Genomic DNA, 19,420 nt, shown 5'->3' on the forward strand with positions numbered 1-19,420 from the left:
CCTCTTCTTCTTCTAGTTTTCTTTTGTGTGCTGCCTCCTTGGCTGCCTCTTTGGCTGCCTGTTCTCTTTGGTAGGCTGCCTCTTTGATCTGTTCTTCTCTTTCTTTCATCTCCATCTCTTTTTGTTTTATTTCCAGTTGTCGCCTGTGTTCAGCTTCTTTGATTTGTTCTTCGGCGTCAATTTTTGCCTTAGAAGTCATGGTTCCTGTTTTCTTGTGTTGGGGTGCCCTCCGGTGTTTATCTTCTGAACTGCAGGTTCTGTTGCCTCCTGGAGTCTGCCTAGCAACAGTGCTTTTTTTCCTTTTCTCTCTCTAGCTAATGTTCAATGAAGGGAAACCAGAAAAACCACTTTATTTGCATGCATATAAGTGCTGGTACTTGCCTCCTAATGGGAGGGCTATTGCATGACAAAAGACCTCAACAGTCTCTTAATGGCTTCTCGCTTAACATGCAAGCCACAAACTGCCAGAGAGAGCAGAAAAAAAAATTCTCTCTGGTTCCCTTTTAAAACCAACTGTTTCTCTCTGCTAAAAAGCCCTTAGCAGAGAAAAGAAAAATATAATATTCCTACTGGCTTCTGGATTCTGTCTATCTCCCACCCGCTGCCACTCATGTAATAACCTAGTCCCAGATTTGGACCTTAGCGTCCAAAATATGGGGGTTAGCATGAAAACCTCCAAGCTTAGCCACCAGCCTGGACCTGATACCTGCTGCCACCACCCAAAAAATTAGAGTGTTTTGGGGCACTCTGGTCCCTCTGAAAAACCTTCCCTGGGGACCCCAAGACCCAAATCCCTTGAGTCTCACAACAAAGGGAAATAATCCTTTTTCCCTTCCCCCCCTCCAGGTGCTGCTGGAGAGATACACAGACACAAGCTCTGTGAATCCAAACAGAGTGAATCTCCCTCTCTGTTCCCAATCCTGGAAACAAAAAGTACTTTCCTATTCCCCCAGAGGAAATGCAAAATCAGGCTAGCAATCCAACACACAGATCTCCCCGATTCCTTCCTCCCACCAATTCCCTGGTGAGTACAGACTCAATTTCCCTGAAGTAAAGAAAAACTCCAACAGGTCTTAAAAGAAAGCTTTATATAAAAAGAAAGAAAAATACATCCAAATGTCTCTCTGTATTAAGATGATACAATACAGGGTCAATTGCTTAAAAGAATATTGAATAAACAGCCTTATTCAAAAAGAATACAAATCAAAGCACTCCAGCACTTATATTCATGCAAATACCAAAGAAAAGAAACCATAGAACTTACTATCTGATCTCTTTGTCCTTACACTTAGAAACAGAAGATTAGAAAGTAGAACTACTTCTCCAAAGCTCAGAGAAAGCAGTCAGACGACAAAAGACTCAGACACTCAAATCCCTCCACCCAAAGTTGAAAAAATCCGGTTTCCTGATTGGTCCTCTGGTCAGGTGCTTCAGGTGAAAGAGACATTAACCCTTAGCTATCTGTTTATGACAGTTGTACAGGGTGCTCTTATTCACAAGGAGGAATTTCACATAACTCCTGTGAACTAGCGTAAGCTCCCTCAGGCAAGCTCACAGACACTCATCAAACAATCAGTGGGCTTTTCCCATTCCTAGTAGCCACACAAACTTCATAATGGACACACTTTTAAAAGAGCTACCAGAGCAGCACACTGGATTCTACTCAGTTGCTCTCCAACAGGTCCTGGGAATGAAGATGGGGGTCAGAGTGATAGAGACCAAACCACCAACCATCCATCATTTCTGTTGTGAGGGAGAGTGAGGACTGAGTGTGTTGTGTTTCAGTGCATTGCTTTCTGCTTTGTCTCTGCACTGCTTTGGCAGAGCTGGTAACAGAAGAGTTAGCACTGAAGCGATATTGATTTCATGGAGTCTAAATAAATCATCACAACAAAAGCAATTTCTGGATAGCAGGAAAACCCCCAACAGATCCTGCACTTCTCCTGACAGTGTTTGCCCGGCAGAATATTTCATTCTGCTGCATAATAAAAGCCCATTTAAAGACTTGTTAGCAAGGCCTGTAGGAACTTTCTTCAGGCTCACTTTAGAGTAATAATGAATCAGGAATGAAGCAAAGTAGTGATGTTTATTTGCTATGAGCTCAGACAGTGTCAGGTGTTCTGGAAGGGCTAGCGATTCAGTCTGTAACGCTGCCGGCGGAAGGGCCAAGGACAGTATTTCATGGCAGCAGTAGGACATGTGGTGGCTCTTCCTTCTGAGTACTCATGCAGAGCCGATAGTGTTTGTAGAACACCCTGCATCAGATTCTGCTGTCTCTTATTGCTCTGCAATCCATAGGAGCAATGATACATGAGTGGCACAAGGGCGTACAGAGCTCTGTATGCTGGAGCAACAGCATGGCTGCTGGCCCTGTGCAATGAGACATCTCCAGGGTGTGGGGCTGCCATGAATCATGGGCACTCTGCATGCCTTGGGCACATCATAGCTGAGGTCACTTCTGGCTTTTGCCATGGAGCCCACTAGTACAGGAGACGGGAGGGGGTGGCTAGTGCGTATCACATGGCCATGAATCAATGACAAAGTTTCTAGCCCTCAGAGGAGTGAGGTTCTACAGCAGCCTCCCACAGGACAAGTGAGGGCAACAGAGTAACTAGGAGCTTGCTGAGTTTATCAGGAGGTTTACATGACTGCCAGACCCAGGAGGTCCCATTCCCTAGCGGCCTGCCCGGACCCGCTGCACACAGACCTGACGAGAGACGGAGGTGGTAGCACACATGCCTCATGCCAGGTTAGCAGGCAGGGCCGGCGTTATGAACTACGGGGCCCAATTCAAATACTTGGCGGCCGTCTAGAGTTTTGGCAGCACTTCGGCGGCAAGGGGTCCGCTCTGGGTCTTCAATGGCACCGAAGGACCCCCCGCCACCGAAATGCTGCCGAAGATTCAGAGCAGACCCCCCCCAGCTGCTGAAATGCCACTGAAGACCGGGAGTGAACCCCCCACCCCGCCACCGAAATGCTGCCGAAGACCTGGATTCCTCTCCCCACCCCCGTGGGAACCGGGGGGGGGGAGCTCCTAAGTCTCGGGGCCCACTTAGGCCCAGGCACAAGGCCCTCTTAGGCTCGGGGCCCGATTCACAGGAATCAGGGGAATCGGCTTAAAGCTGGCCCTGTTAGCAGGGATGAGTCCAGCCCTTAAGAACATAAGAAACATAAGAACACAAGAACGGTCGTACCGGGTCAGACCAAGAGGTCCATCTAGCCCAGCATCTGTCTACCGACAGTGGCCAATGCCAGGTGCCCCAGAGGGAATGAACCTCACAGGCAATGATCAAGTGATCTCTCTCCTGCCATCCATCTCCATCCTCTGACAAACAGAGGCTAGAGACACCATTCTTTACCCTTCTTGGCTAATAGCCTTCTGCTAACAGGAACAAAGGGGGCTTAGCATGCCTAGCAGTGGAACATGGCAGTCCCCAAATGCTGCTCTCACATTCAGAGAGGTTCACAGAAGTGGAGAGGAAGAGCCATGGGGTGAGTTTCCTGTCACTCAGCTGAGTGATCCCATTGACCAGGCTCAGCAAGCGGACACTGAGCTGCCTTCCTATGAACTCACATAACAGCCCCGTTGAGGGTGAGAAACTGAGAACCACTTTTCAATTCTCTTCTAGCCTTTAGTTTTTCTCCAAGGATAATACAGTGTATAAATGATATTTCCAGGGAAAGGGAAGTCTTAAATATTCTGAGTGGGACAGAGAGGGCAGAAAGTGCACAAGGTTGTGTGAATATTTTTCTCTGTTCCACTTTTCACAAGCTCCCTGTGTTGGTTTTTGCACCTCCACTACTCTATTTTTCATACTCTTGTTTCATCGGAACTTTTCACCCTGCTCCTACGCAGGGGTGAAAGTAACTTAAAGGACTTATGCCGGAGTCCTGAGTGGGGGCGTGGCTTCAACTGGAAGAGGTGGGGCCTTTCAAGATTTAAAGACCCTGGGTCTCCAGCTGTGGCTGGGAGTCCCAGGGCCTTTAAATCACCCCAGAGCTACCAGCTGCAGAAGCGGCTGGGAGCCCTGGGACTCAGAGACAAATTAAAGGGCTCAGGGCTCTGGCTGCCACGGAGCTCCAGGCCCTTTAAATCACCACAGGAGCATGGCTGCTGGAGCTCCAGTGGTGCTTTAAAGGGCCCGGGGCTACCTGCAGCGGCTGGAGCTCTGGGCCCTTTAAATCACCGCCCGAGCCCGGCTGCCAAGCTCCAGTGGGGATTTAAAGGGCCCAGGGCTCCCTGCAGTGGATGGAACCTTGGCCCTTTAAATCACTGCCACGGAAGCTGGTCCAGTCCGGCACAGTATACTGGTTCTTGCCGGTACGTCGTACCGGACTGTGCCGGCTTATTTTCACCTTTGCTCCTACCCCACCCCTCCAAAGTCCCTTGAAAAGCTTCAAACTCAAGTGGAATTTCTGAAACATGGAGTCAGATTCTGCCCCCTCACTTGCTCTGAGCAGAGACCGATTCTACCCAACAGGAATGTGGTGCAAAGGGCAGGGAGACCTGCTCTGCCCACGGTATTCCTCTGGATTGAAAAATGAGGCAAAGCAGTTCACTCATCCAAGAACCGGTTCAATTTAATACATGTCAGCAAAGACCGGCAAGGGATTCAGCTCACATATGGCCTCAGCACGCTGTTTGGAAGAAAAGTCTGTATTTCTTTCAGTGGGATTAATCAAGTATTATGGGTTTTTCTTTCCCAATCAAAGATAAGAACAGAGCTTTAAAACAATGGTGTCTGATGAAGTCTCAGAATATTTCCTTGTATTTTTGTTCCTTCATATGTAAATCTTGGGTTGGCTTCTTTTTTATGTTATGCCATTTTTCAGCTTTATTTTTCCTCACACTTCTCCTTGATCATTTCAGGGCAAAGAACTGACCTCTAAATTATTTCTTTGTTGCTTTGTTCTTTGTTTAAATTCTTGATACAGATAAAGAGAGAAGCAATGATGGGAAAGAGCTATCTTTGTCCCATAAGACTGCTTTATTTTTACTTTTTATTTCTACGAACTGTAGGAATTACTAAACTGGTAAATTAGTATCATAGATCAGGATATATTAAATAGCAGAACAGGAAAAATATAGTGGAACTGGAAAAGGTTCAGAGGAAGGCAATAAAGATGATTAAGGATATAGAATAGCTTCCACATGAGGAGAGACTACGAAGAGATGACTAAAGAGGATATGATAGAGGTCTATAAAATCAGGAATTGTAGGGGAAGAGTCAATAGAGAAGTGGTATTTACCTTTTCACACACTACAAAAACCAGGGATCACCCAGTGAAGTCAACCAGCAGCAGGTTTATTATAAACAAGAGGAAGTGCACAAATAACTTGTGGAACTCATTACACAAAATGCACAAATAACTTGTGGAACTCATTGCCATGGGATGTAGAAATGGCCAAAAGTAAAACTGGGTTCAAAAAAATAATTAGATAACCATCAGTGGCTCTATCCTCCATGAGCTTATTAGCCAAGAGAGTCAGGGACTCACCTTCATGTTTGGGGTGACTCTAAGCTCTAACTAACCAAAGCTGAGAGTGGAAGATAGAGGTTGATCATTCCATAATTTCCTCATTCTGTACGTTGGTCCTGAAGCTCTGGTACAGGTCATTGTTGGAGACAGGATACTAGGATAGATGGACCATGGTCAGACCCAGTCTGGCTGGTCTTATGTTCTTATGTTCTAACTAGTGAGGATTCTGATAGACAAATCTATTTGTATGGAATGGTACATGAATAAATTACTTGGTGATGAACGGCCCTCAGCTTCCCAGGCTGAATATATGGTGTGCTCAGTTTATGGACTTGACTGTTCGGTGAATGGGTGTGTTCCTCGTTCTTCAGACGCTGAGTAAATGTGATGTCCCAGAACTCCATATGTCTGTATGCTTCACAAGGGTACCAACTGACCCACGGGTAACAAGGTTCTTTAATTTAGTCATTCTTCTTAACATATACACAGCAAGAGATTACTGCTGCCAATATATATATATATATATATATATATATGAGCAGCATGCGAAGGAATAATTCTTTAAAGGATTTTAAAATGATAATATGGGGAAATTATTATGAGAGAACTATAAACCAGCCCCTACAATGCTATGGCACACATTGTCAATAACCCAATAATATTTGAGATGGTTTTAGAAAGCTACCATAAATAACAGTGATGGAGAAGTTCCATCAGACCCTGGTATGGGCACTTCTTACAATGTTGTCTTGTCTCAAAGAGGGGGTTACAAGAAAAGATATGTGTCATCCTGGACATAGGTGGATGCTGAATCGCTCTTATAGGGACAGTCTTCTAGACATTACAACCCAAAGGCCTAAATGAAGAGCTCGGGCCTGTGCTAGCTCAAAGGGTGGCAGAAAGATGTGTTGGGACCAGGGTGTGGAGCATCACTTTTTTGGTGGCTTGGCTTAGAGGGGCTACTGGGAGAAAATGGGGATGTGGCCAGGAAATGGCTGAGGCATTCACCCTCCACACTGCCCAGGATGTGTGCCCTGTTAATCGGTGTGTCTCTTGCAACACATAAAGTCTGCTTCCATGCCAGCTAGAATTTCATCCTTCTCTGCAGAGAATCCCTCCCCATTGAAATCAATTGTTTTGAGTCCCGTTTTTGGCTGAGGCAAACATTGTTCATCTCGTGACCCCTGTTAATCTCCCATTGCAACTACCCATGGAAGAAACGAAATCTGACAATAAGCACCAAGACCGCAATAGAAGACATAAACATAAATGTTCCCTTTCAGGGCCTCAGCCAAAGACAGCACTCAGAACCATCAGTTTCAACATGGAGGGATTCTTTGCAGAGAAGGGTGAAATTTTGTCTCTCATGAAAGCAGACATTATGGGCTTGCAAGAGACAATTACACCATATGTCCCTGTCATGCATATGACTGCGAACATCGAAAGTAACGGCTATGGTAGCACCATGCTTGTACATGACAAAAGACTGTTGTGAAGCACCAGGTACAATGGAACATGTTATCATGGTGGAAATCAATCAACTAGCAGTAGTTTCTGTTTAAAAAACACAGGGTGAACAGTTTGCATGGGCAACTAAATTTCCCCCGTCAGAAAAACTGTGCCTTCTCAAAGCTGATTTCAACAGTCACAGCACCATCTGGGGATACCCCAACAATGACAACAATGGGGAAGAAGTTGATGGCAACAAACAACTTGACCTCAATCTATGATTTCAAGAACAAATAGACCTTCTAAAGCACATGATGGAACTAGGCAACTTCAGAAGGGAGGCCATGGCAGCGATCCCAAGTGACAGTGACAACAGAGGCTTCAGTGTAACCCAGGAAAACAAAGAATCTGATGGGATTCAACTGGGCTGCCTGGGAAGGTTTTACCTCTGAATTGGGTGAAACTATCTGCAATATTTCTCTTACACAAAGCTCTATGGAGAATTTGTCTCCCTGGTGTGGCAGACTGTCCAAAAGCACATCCCGAGGGAAGGTTGAACACCATATGTACTTGGGATTTTAGAACAGACACACCAACAATATAGGAGATATTCAGAACTATTAGAAGCAGATCCCTTTGGTGAAAAACCCTCTGGGCTCAGGGAAAAGCTTATGAGAGACATCGGAATGGAGTGACAGAACCGCTGGAAGGAGCTGATTGAAACAACAAACCTGGGCTCTAATAGCAAAAAGGAAAAAAAAAAGCATGGGCCATGTTCACAAGCTGAACCTTGATGGACAACAGTCAAAGTGCACCACTGCACCGTGTCCCAACTAAGTTGCACACCAACTCATCCTAAATGGTAAAACAGACCACACAGCGAAGAGCAGAAAGAAACGAGGGAAACAGGAACTTTGCTCACTCCTTGGAGGCAGCAAAGTCCACAATGAGCAACTCAACATTGAGGAGTGACAATAGACATGAAAACCCTAAGATGTGGAAAGGCAACTGGACTTGATGGTCTATCTAATGAACTATTACTACACTTCAAAACAAGTGGACAAAAGAGGCTGCTTGACTTCTTTAACTCTTGCATGGAGAAAATGCAGATGATGCTTGGGTTGTGAAGACAGGCCAAAGTGGCTCCACTACTCATATCACCCAAAGGACCTAACTCTGCAAAGAATTACCTGCCAATATCCTTACTCTGTTCAGCCTACAAGTTATGTGAATAGGTAGATAATTGGTAGAATAGCACCAACAGTGGAAGGGCAGCTGCCTGATGACTATGTTGGTTTCCACCTAAGATGTTCATACTGTGACTAAGTTGAAAACCTAACTCAGTTCAATGGACATGGCTTTGAACCTGCAAAATGACAGGACATGTGCTGATCTGTGACTGCTGGCAACACTGCAAACCATTATGCACTTCTTCTGGAACTGGCAAGATTTCTGAGAAATTGCAAGATAGTCCATTGTCCAGCTATGAATCTATGACTCTAAGAAAATAGGCCGCACACGGTGGTTTTAATATAAGCCAGAGATCATTGTTCAAGAAGTCCCAGTTAACAGGCTGTGTCTGCAGAGACAAGTAACCATTCTGCAGAGAAATACATGGAGACATCCTGATACCGCTCTCCCCTGCATCCCTGTTAACTTTCTGGGATGCATGGGGACAAGTGAGGGCAGCATTAGCCTTGTATCTTCAATAAAACATATTCATATACAAGCAATAGCAGGAAGAGACTGAAAGAGTGTTCTACTGCCTTTGAGATTCATTGACATGGCCAAAAGCAAGCTAATCATCCACCTCTATGCGTGGAATAGGCACCCTATTCTAGTCCTTCAAGCCACTAACCTCTCTTCACTCAGATACCCCCAAAGACTCACCATTGCTGCAATTCTCACCAGAAGCAATAAACAATAGCATGAATAATCATTTACATCTAGCTATCCCCTCCCAGTAACGTCTGCAGGTCAGAGATGGTTTGCAGATAGTTTCACACAGTGTCAAGTATTCTATTCTGCTCTGTTCTAACTAGGTTTAGGTTCTTGTATTGTGCACCTCACCATAGCACCTGAGTGCCTTTCAGACGTGCATGAAGCAACATGACCAACATCTGTCACTTCTCTGTTCTCTCAGCCCCCTGCCCCGCAAGGGCAAGAAGTGTGTACAGGGGAATGTCTTCTCTGGCACATTTTTATTATATTATTTTATTTTAAAGTATCTTGTTGGTGCTTTCCAAACAATAATCCTGATCTCTCTAAGCCACTCTCCACCTACAACATGACTGTCTAAGATCACCCCATTTCCATTAGAATGTTCTGAGCCTGGAAAATTTATGCCAGAGTGGCGTTTGGATTTCATAGCTAGTTTCATAGCCATAGAGCTTCCCAGAAACCATCTCAAAGGCACATGGCTTCCCAAACCAGGTCTTTTTGTGAAGTTGGTTGTTTAAAATGACCAGAGTTTCCCAAAACAAACCTTATGAATTTGTTTGGAACAGCGTGACATTTTTTTCAGTGCTCTGACATTATTTATCTTCACCCTCACCAGCCGCATCACAAAGCCATAAAGAAGGAAAGGGAAAGAAAGAAATGAGCTGAACTTCAAGGACCAGCTGCAGAAGGGGCACTCTAGGGAAAGTGGTATTTGATGTCATTGAATCTGGGCTTCTCTTAGATGTGCAGGTTCTGCTAAGGGCTACACTTTATGGCTTGTTCATAGGAAAGTGTTCAGTGAGATTTTGATATTTTGAGAACATAGAGCATTGTGCTACATTACAATAGTTAAATAACCTGAATGTCAAGTTGTACCCAGTTATGACTGGAGTTTTACCACAATTAGTTATTTTCCACCATAGGAGAGAGAGAGAAAGATAGAAGGACATTGAATGTGAGTGAACAAACCTGCAAAACAGCCATACTGGCCTGGGACCTGCTTAGAGCATTGCCAGACACATTAAAGCAAATAATGATCAGTTCTACTCATCCCAGGCATGGTTCTCCCTTCCACTTGGTTTAATATCCCATTGAGTTTAACTGCAGCCTGCTATGCTAATGTCTCCCAGGGTGCAAGTTATGTCCTCCTGCCCCTTCAAAGGCACCTGCATGGAGCCTATCCCTGTCTGATACCAGCACTCTCTGTGGGGCAGCGATATATCCATCCCTGGTGTTTCTTTGCATTGGGGTTAATGAGATCCATATTTAGAATCGTGTTAAAAATAGTTGACTGTATGGAAAAGCACACATTATCTAGTCCTAACAGAACTGGAGAGCGCTAGATCTGTCCCTGTTAAACTACTGAGACTGGACAATGAGATGTGGTCAGGGTTGGAGAAGGCAAGTACATGAACTTCTCTCTGGAGCCCCAAGGGAGTCTTTCCAGGCACGAAATGCCAGTGCTGCCAAGCTGACACCTTTCACAAGCACTGAATGTATTCACAATGGCAAGTAAATTGTTTTGAAAAATGCAATCAATGTAGACTACTGTAATTAAACATCAGGGAGAGAGCTCTGGGATCTCCAAGAGGCAGTATGCCACAAAAGACAAAATACGCTGATGCTTCTTTAACATCTCTGTTTCCATGTCACTGCCAAGAGGGCATAAACTTTAGGTCTAATCGCTATGACGCTTCACAGTGCCAGAGCCCAGCTGCCTGAGCTGGGGGGTTGCATGATCGGGTTCGACTGTCTTAAAACAAAATCCTGACATAGAACAAGAATGCAGACTTGAGCTGACCCAGGAATACCAGTGACTATAATGTGTATTACAAAGTTGTGAATTTAAAATACTGCCCTAGGATCCCACTCTAGGATAGAGAAATTAAACAGTGCTTGCAAATGCAAGCAGAGTCAGGATGAGCTCTACCCTGACATCTGGTGGTGAATTATGGGAAGTGTGGACAGAATTTCAGGAAGTGTGGAATCTCAGGTATTTGCATGGGCATGCCCAGCATAGCCCAAGGCAGCCTGGGATGGTTATTTTGACAGCTCTGGGATCCCCAATTTCTCTGTTATTGGGGCAGGATAAATAAAGTGTTGCCACCTGATTATGTGAATGAGGAACTACGAGACTGTTTTATGACAGAGACGTCTCAATATCAATTAAGTGACATTTGCTAGACAAGGGACATGGGTTCCAAAACCCAGTGAATTGAGAGAGGTTGGAGACTGGCGTGTGTACCTGATGGTATGGGCCCCTTTTGAGAGCCTGGAACACCAATTGCACATCTTCCTCCTGCTGTTAAAGAGTAGAGCTAATTTTAATTCCATTAAGAGTCCATCTAGAGACTGTTGAGCTGAATTCATGTTGAGCCAATGGTGCCCCAGCACCAGGGCTCCCCTACTAAGAGCTGAAATCACTGAGTGCTGTGTTAACCGGTGGGGGGAGCCCTGGTGCTGGTGCATTTCACTCACTGTCCCAATGAGCCTTTCTGCTCAAGTGACCTGGCTATGCAAGGCAATGTTCTGTCTGAAATCAAGTATTTCTTCAAGTCTTGCTAATAAGAAACAAGACAGAACAAAGCATATTTATTGTTGGTTTGGTATTTAACGCTGACTGTGATTTCAGGATACTGCTCTTCAGGATGCACACAACCCTAGCTGAAGCTTTCCAAAACTTTCAGTTCAGCCCAACTTTTTTTGTAGACTCATAGATTTTGAGGTCACAAGGGATCATCATGATCATCTAATCTGACCTTCTGCATCTTGCAGGCCAAAGAATCTCTCCTGCCCACTCCTGCAATTAGACCCCTAACCTCTGGCTGAGTCACTGAAATCCTCAAATCATGGTTTAAAGATTTCAAGTTATAGAGAATCCACCATTTGCACTAGTTTAAATCTGCAAGTGACCTGTGCCCTAAGCTGCAGAGGAAGATGAGAAACCCTCAGGGTCTCTGCCAATCTAACTTGGGGGAAAATTCTTTTTGACCCCAAATATGATGATCAGTTAGACCTTGAGCATATGGGCAAGACCCACCAGCCAGACTCTTGGGAACAAATTCTCGGTAGTAACTTAGAGCCCTCCTCATCACATGTCCCGTCTCTCGCCATTGGAGATATTTTCTGCTAGGACTCTCAGATCAGCTGCATGCCATTGTAGGCAGCCTTGTCACACCATCCCCTCCACAAACTTATCAAGCTCAATCTTGAAGCCAATTTAGTTTTTGCCCCCACTGCTCCTCTTGGAGGACTGTTCCAAAACTTCACTCATCCAATGGTTAGAAACCTTCATTTAATTTCAAGCCTAAACTTCCTGATCTCCAATTTATTTCCATTTGTTCTTGTGTCCACATCGGTGCTTAACGTAAATAACTCATTCCCTCCCTAATATTTATCCCTCTGATTATTTATAGAGAACAATAATATCTCCTCTTAGCCTTCTTTTTGTTAGGCTAAACAAGCAGAGCTTTTTGAGTCTCCTCTCATAAACTTTATTTTCCATTCCTCAGATCATCCTAGTAGCCCTTCTCTGAATCTGTTCCAGTTTGAATTTATCTTTCTTAAACATGAGAGTTCAGAACTGCACATAGTATTCCAGATGAGGTCTCACCAGTACTTTGTACAATGGTAATAACACTTCCTCGTCTCTACTGGAAATACCTTGTCTGATGCATCCTAGGGCTGTGTTATCCTTTTCCACGGCTCTGTCTCCTTATTAGGCATGTGGGTTACATGTGCCTAGCGTGAGGTAGTCAGGGCTGCTGCTACATATCTGCTATTTGGACTATTGTTACATTTCGTTCAGACTGGTGGTGTCCTAACTGGTTCATGGTCCGTATATGCTTTGATTGACAACCGACCTGCATGTTTTGTTTCATTTGTGGGTGTGTTTGGGATTGCTGTTCTGGGGTGCATCAGAGTAACAGTGGGGAAAGCAGTTTATGCATGTACAGATTTGAAGAACCACCGTCTAACACAATAGATACTATAGTTAATAATATGTGTGTATGTTAATCTTGGGCAAGAAGAGCAAAATTCAGATAGAATCCTACTTTTAGAATTTACAGTCTGGTTGAAAGCAATACATACTCACATAGAGCCAGAAGCTGGGAATTGGCGACAGGATGGATCACTTGATGATTCTCTATTCTGTTCATTCCCTCTGGGGCACCTGGCTTTGGTTGACTCCATTGTCTTTGTGCAAGCCTGAAAAAGAGAGTCTAGCCAGTGCAATGTTCAGGCTTTATTCCTTCCTCCACACACACCTCCTTTATGTCTCAGGCACCTCCTGAAAGTAAAATTCTCCATGTTCCTAGATGTGACTTTATTCCTCATACCCTGGGGGGCACTACTTTCCATAACACACCCTGCCCCTCCTTCCTGTAGTCACAACACGACTTCGTGTCTGCCACAAAGTCAGCTGACTAGCATGAGCACACCATGCAGCAGGCACATGTCTTTAAATGAAGCTGGTTCTGACTGAGCCTTGCATCAGTAACTCAGAGAAGCTCTAAATCAACTACTCAAATCCCTTCCAGGCACCCAGCTCTCCCAGTTGACCGGAAGTTGAATGTCAGGGCCTGCTGAACACAAGCAGAACAGGGGTAAAGGCAATGCAAGCACTGCCCCTGAGCTTCCCTCTCCCCCACAGGTGGCTAGAGCAAGTAAATGTTTGTGTCTGTTGCATTCTGTGGGGTGGGGACCCCACCTGGTTACACGTCTATATTTAAACCTGAACCTCATGTGAACTATCTCTCTTTAGCTGCTCCCTGGCCGTCCATCAGCACAGTTGTTTTTGCACTGAAACAACCATTGATAAATTGGGCTTTATGTATGTGATGCATGCAAAAGACTGTAAATATCTACAAGAAAACTGCCTTGCTTAGTATCTTTATTTTTCCATTTCTGCATGCTGATACTGTCGTTTTAGTGCCTGCCAAATGCCTGCTATGACACCCAGTTCTGTTCTGCAACATGATTATTTATGAAGCTCTGCCTCAAACCAGCAATCCGTATATACGTTGCTGAAGAAGGCCAAAGTGACTCCATGACTAGGGTAAGCTTCAGAAGCTGATAAAAAATCTCCGTATGTCAGATTTAATTCAATAAATCTTGTGCCAATTGGTTGCTGATGCCAGCATGAGGTCTTGGCCTTTTGGTGACATCTGAAGATATAAGTTATCCTGATTCATCACAGGGGTGGAAAGGTAGCTGCGTTTCTGATATTCCCATTCTGGGCCAGGACACCAGTTCAGATAAATGAGAAACGAGTCAAACCTCCCCCAGATAACTGGCCCAACCCTGAAGCGAAGCTGTTGGCTAATGTTTTCTATTATTTTTAATTTTATATGGCCTGCACAACTTGGTTCCAGGCCAGGATCAGAATGAACATGCCAAAGCACAATGCTAGCAAATGTTCCAGTGGTTCCCAGGGCTTTCCTCGGGAAGCAGTTGGAGGGTGGGAATCCCATAATAAAGTGGTGTTGTGACAGCAGGCTAATCTCATCTTGTAGAATCCAAATGCTTTGGTGGTTTGGATGTGTGTCTGATAAGCCCATCAACACTTGGATAAGCATTGAAATTAAAATGAACTTTTATAAATGCTTTGAGATTCAGCCATCCCTCAGAAGGAAAGGTGAAAACTCGCAGCTGGGCAGTGAGACAGGTCTGTGAATTACTATGTGTAAACAATCTCATTTCAATGTTTTTTAAAAATGGGAAATTAGTTGGTTCAGCAAAACAAAAACCAAAAACCAAATAAAACCACCCCAGAAACAAACAAATAAACAAACAAAACCAAAAAAAACCAAAAAAACACCCCAAGTAGCTGAACGCTCGTGGAAAGGAGACACCTATCAATGTGCTAAGATTGCAGTGGAAAACCACTGTGAGCAATGGCTATCGTTGCTGCTTCTCAGAATTGCGCTCTCATGCATTTTTTCACCTGGCAGTAAGTACCGAGATAGTAAGACAAAGATCTGGAAACACAAATCAAGCCTCTTCTCTCTGTCCCCCATCTCATATCTCCCATAGCTCACAATACGTCCCAGGGTCAGTGACACGCTGAAATTGGAAGTCTGCTGAGGCCAATTCATCCAGCTTTTAGACTAGCTCACCCTAAAATCAATAAATACGATACGAACAAATGCACTTGCAGCCCACTAACTTCTGATTACACAAGTACCCACTGAAATTCCAGAGTGAGCAAGATCAGTCCGTTCTGAGAGTGGCTCTCCTCCCTGTGGATAAGAACACAGAAGATACATAGGTAAAGGTGGACTGGGTGCATGCCTTACCCTGCCTTATTCCAGATTGGAATAAAGGCACCACAATGTAGTAAAGCTGCTCAAGCTAAAACAAAGAAACCCAGAAAAACTCTTTACATTTATAAGAAGATGAACTAAGGGTTAAGTAAGAGGCCTTATAAATCTAAATGCAATCTTCTCATTACAGGCCACGTGTTAATGTCCCCTTGCTGTCCTGAGCTGAACATGCCCGGTTCTTTGCAGAGGCTGGCATCCTTCTCTTTGGGGCTATCTTTTTGCTACAGCTGGTAAAGTAGGCCTGGAAGCATCAGCCCTCGGGGCAGAGCCCTCACCTGCCCTTTCATGCTGCTTTTTCCCTGTGGATCTGGTTGAACTAACTGAAGAGTTTGGTGCCTTTTTACCCACTTGAGAATGGGATTGGCTCCACCTTTGGAGATGTCTTACCGAGCATGCACCAAGTGTTCACCCCCGACGCCCTGCTAGTCCCAGACTAGCTGAAATTAATGGAAGCTGCTCCACACTTCTGGCAAAAAAACTGACTCCTACTGCTTAGAGAAGCAAGTGCCAGAGGCATGGGCTAGACTCTGATGAGCCAATGTCCTATGAACCACATGTTGGGCCCAGAATGTAAATATCTGACACAAACTGTCCTGTACCCGCTGTGCCTTGCTAATCAAATGACTGTTCAGAGATGTGCCTCCCTGACTCCATAGTATCAATCCCAGCGTTGCACTATGACACAATGCAAGGCTTCTTTTCCGAGGCCTTTCATTGATGATAGAAATTCCCAACAGCTGGAGCTTGAAATGATGGGGGTGACAGGGCATGAGTGGCTGGACTCTCCTGAGCTCCATGCAGTTGAGATTCTCATATGAGACTCCACTCCCAGTAAAAAATCCATAGCACGGCTGGGTGAGCATTGGGCAGTGCAATAGTGAAGCGTTAAGAGTTTAACTTGTCAACATTAGACTTCAAGGCTAGACCCTGAAGTGAGTGGAGCCAGTTCAACCCTCCTCATGCTGTGTTTTCAGGCTGTCTGAACACCTGCACAGCTATCACTTGAGTCGTTTTACATCCATTTAACATTTTGAAGTTACTTTTCAAACCTTAAGGCTGGAGGCTTATTTTCTAATTGAAAGCTTAGATTAGGGCAGCAGGATTTGAGCCTCCAGAAAATGCATGGGTTGCTGAGCCGGCCCAGTTTGACTCTTGGAGATTCTATTTTTCCAGCATTGGGTACCTGGCTTCAGACACAGTGCTCCGAGTCTACCAGAAGATACGTGATTTGATGTGTTTCTGAAGATGGTGGCATGTCTGTGAAGTGATACAGTGCAATACGGTAGCATTGGTGCAATTAGACATTGCTACAAGATTCTACAGTTCCATGTCACTTCATACAGGGCAGAAAGAATCTGAAAGACAGTCCTTCTTGAAGTAGCATATCTGCTGTGCCTTGCTGCATGTGATACTAAATGCTGCAACAGACAGAAAGTGGACCAGCCAATGACAGCCACCAGAAGGAAAGAAAACTTCAAAGAAAATCTCGTATTTTTAAAATGTGTTTTATGTCATTGAAAACCTCAGGCCCAGGTTAAGATGTGCAGTTGTGACATTCTAACTCTGCAGGAGAGTTTTCAACAGGCAGGGGCAGCTCCAGGCCCCAGCACACCAAGCGGGAGGTCCTCCGAAGCCGAAGGCAGCCTGCCTGCCATGCTTGGAGCGGCAAAATGCCTAGAGCCGCCCCTGTGAACAGGTCTTAGAAAAATTTCATTCAGAAATTGTTTTATATGTTCCCTGCATGAATGAAACAACAGTCAACAAAATTAATATAGTTGAAAGTGGAAGCTGGTTGAGCCTTCCTTGTTCTTATTTTTCTCATAGACCATGGCAGTCAATCTATAACCATGGTGTACGCTGGACAACTGGTGTGAATGGCTCTGTGTGCTGGCCAGCCACTGACTGCTGTAAATAAATGTAGAAACCAAATCCAAATTCCATTCAGCTCTAATTCCTATTTGCTGTATAACAATAGTCATATGCGCTTGAATCACAATGAAATTGAATGCCTTTGTTTTCAACTCTTGGCCTAGTTCGCCGCTGTCTTACTCTGGTTTTATAATAGCATAACTGCATTGAAAAGTCAGCATTAAACTGCAGGTGAACAGTAACGAATCAGACCCCTTATTTTTTGCCATACATATTCCAGACCACAACATTTCCATTCATCTGTATGTGAACTGCATGCACTCTGTCTTGAGCTAGTTGCTAACGCTGTTTGATACTCAGGCTACGTCATCTCTTTCACACTTTGCAGTTGCAATACTCCATTGTGACCTTTCGAGAAGGCCTTTAGAAACTTGAAGAAATGAAGGAATAACTACTTTCCAGGAGCAATAATTACATTTTTCTTTTATAGTTTTCCCCCTAACCTTTAGAACACTGCAGGTACATTCTCAGTGACACTCAGGCTAAATTCATATTTGCTCTGTCCATCTACTTAAGCTCTGGTTTGTCGTGTAATTAATTGAATGGCACACACAGAGTAGCGCTGGCCACCTGAAGTCTTCTGAGGGCTGCTGGTCTATTGATCTGGCACTACAGCAGGAGGAAGGCTATTATAAGCACTGTGAGAGTCATATCTATGCACCCAGGCCTTTCTGCACTCAACAGCTCATTTCTTTGTCTGGTGGCTTGAATTGAAATTGAAGAACATGAGCTGAATATTTCATGCTGTGATAGAATGAATAGATAAAGAGTAGTGAAAGCTTTAAATGAATTATTTTCTATAGTTAGCAGAGAGACTGCTGAAAGATCATTTTAGCCCTTTTCTCCTGGTATTATAAAGAGAATTAGAAAATAGCACATGATAGCAGTAAAAACAGAAACATTCCAAGTGGATTTGGGAAATTCTTTGTTCACACGCAGTGTAGACAGATGCAATTAATTTTTTTACATATTGCTCCAAAGGAACACTGTTACTTGAATGTTTCACCCACATTTCAGACTCTTCCTTGAAAACAAGATTTATTGGCCTCAACTTGCAAACAGCCCCATGCCTTGTTCATTTCCTTCTTTCTGTGCACAGCCCAGTAAGTCATAGGATTATTTAAGAGCAAAGCCCTCACGGAAATAGGCTCTCCTCCATTGAAAGCTATCCCATCATTCTACTCATCTGCAAAACCTTGGCACCTGCAGGACTGTGCTGTTCATACGAAAATATTCTATAGGGTGGGAAAGCATCCAAACTTGCCAGTGCTTCCTACAGTTCGCACATTGCACGGCACAGCCTAGCCAGCATACCACATGGCATAAAGCTGCAGCATAGATGGGGGTGCATACAGATTATTCTCCACAGTCGCTCCATCTCCCAAGAAGACCCAGTCTGCATCATCTAACTTACCATTTCTGTTGGGGTCAGTCTACATGCAGAAATGTTCCAGCAGAACTAGAGGACTACAGTGATGTGCGACACTTCCCCAAGTGACCACTCCTCTTCAGCAGGCAAAGTGCCGTTTTCAGGGTTTGTTTATACAGTTTGTAGAGCAATTGGGGAGTTGTACCAAGACCAGCGTAGTGCTACAAAGTTGCTGTGGTTCTGCTGGCATATTTCCCTGTGTAGGCAAGTCCTTAATCATGTATCCCTGTTGAAAAGCAAAGCACAGTTAGGTCTGACTCCCCGCATGCACTCAAGTTTACACTGATGGCTCCATGCATTGCCACAGGAGAGACCAGGCAGAGCACTGGCCTGGTGGGGCCGAGAGCTCGGGGCAGGCACAATGGGTTCCCTGGGGCGAGAGGGCTCCCATTTGCCCCTTGGCTGCAGGCCACCAGCTTGCTCTGTGCACTTCCAGGACAGAAGCAGGAATCAGACAAGTGCCTGTGACTGATAGTGAGTCCCTGGCATCTCCCCGCTGGGGTGGTGGGCAGGGGGAAGGACCCTCACTTGGCTCTCGATGTGGCTGTGATGTTCTGTGGGGCCAGTGCTAGCCATGGCGTTCAGGGCGAGGAAGGACCAGACAATCACAAGCTGCTTGGCGCGGCCTCAGGTGGGGAACTGAGCAATGGCAACCGCCTGGGTGAGTCCCAGACATGTCTAAGGACAGGGTCCTCGTGTGGTCATTGCCGTCTCTGCCTGGCAGGGCCCTCTCCACAGCAAATGTCAGGATCGCAGCAGCTTTATTGGCTTCATCAGAGAATAGTTGCCATATTCATGAGAGGCCCAGCCAACCCATCCAGGAGCCTTATCACCCACAGAGGAGCCGGCTTCCCACTGCTGCCAG

This window comes from Gopherus flavomarginatus, chromosome 5, assembly GCF_025201925.1.
Source record: "Gopherus flavomarginatus isolate rGopFla2 chromosome 5, rGopFla2.mat.asm, whole genome shotgun sequence".
Taxonomy (NCBI): domain Eukaryota; kingdom Metazoa; phylum Chordata; order Testudines; family Testudinidae; genus Gopherus; species Gopherus flavomarginatus.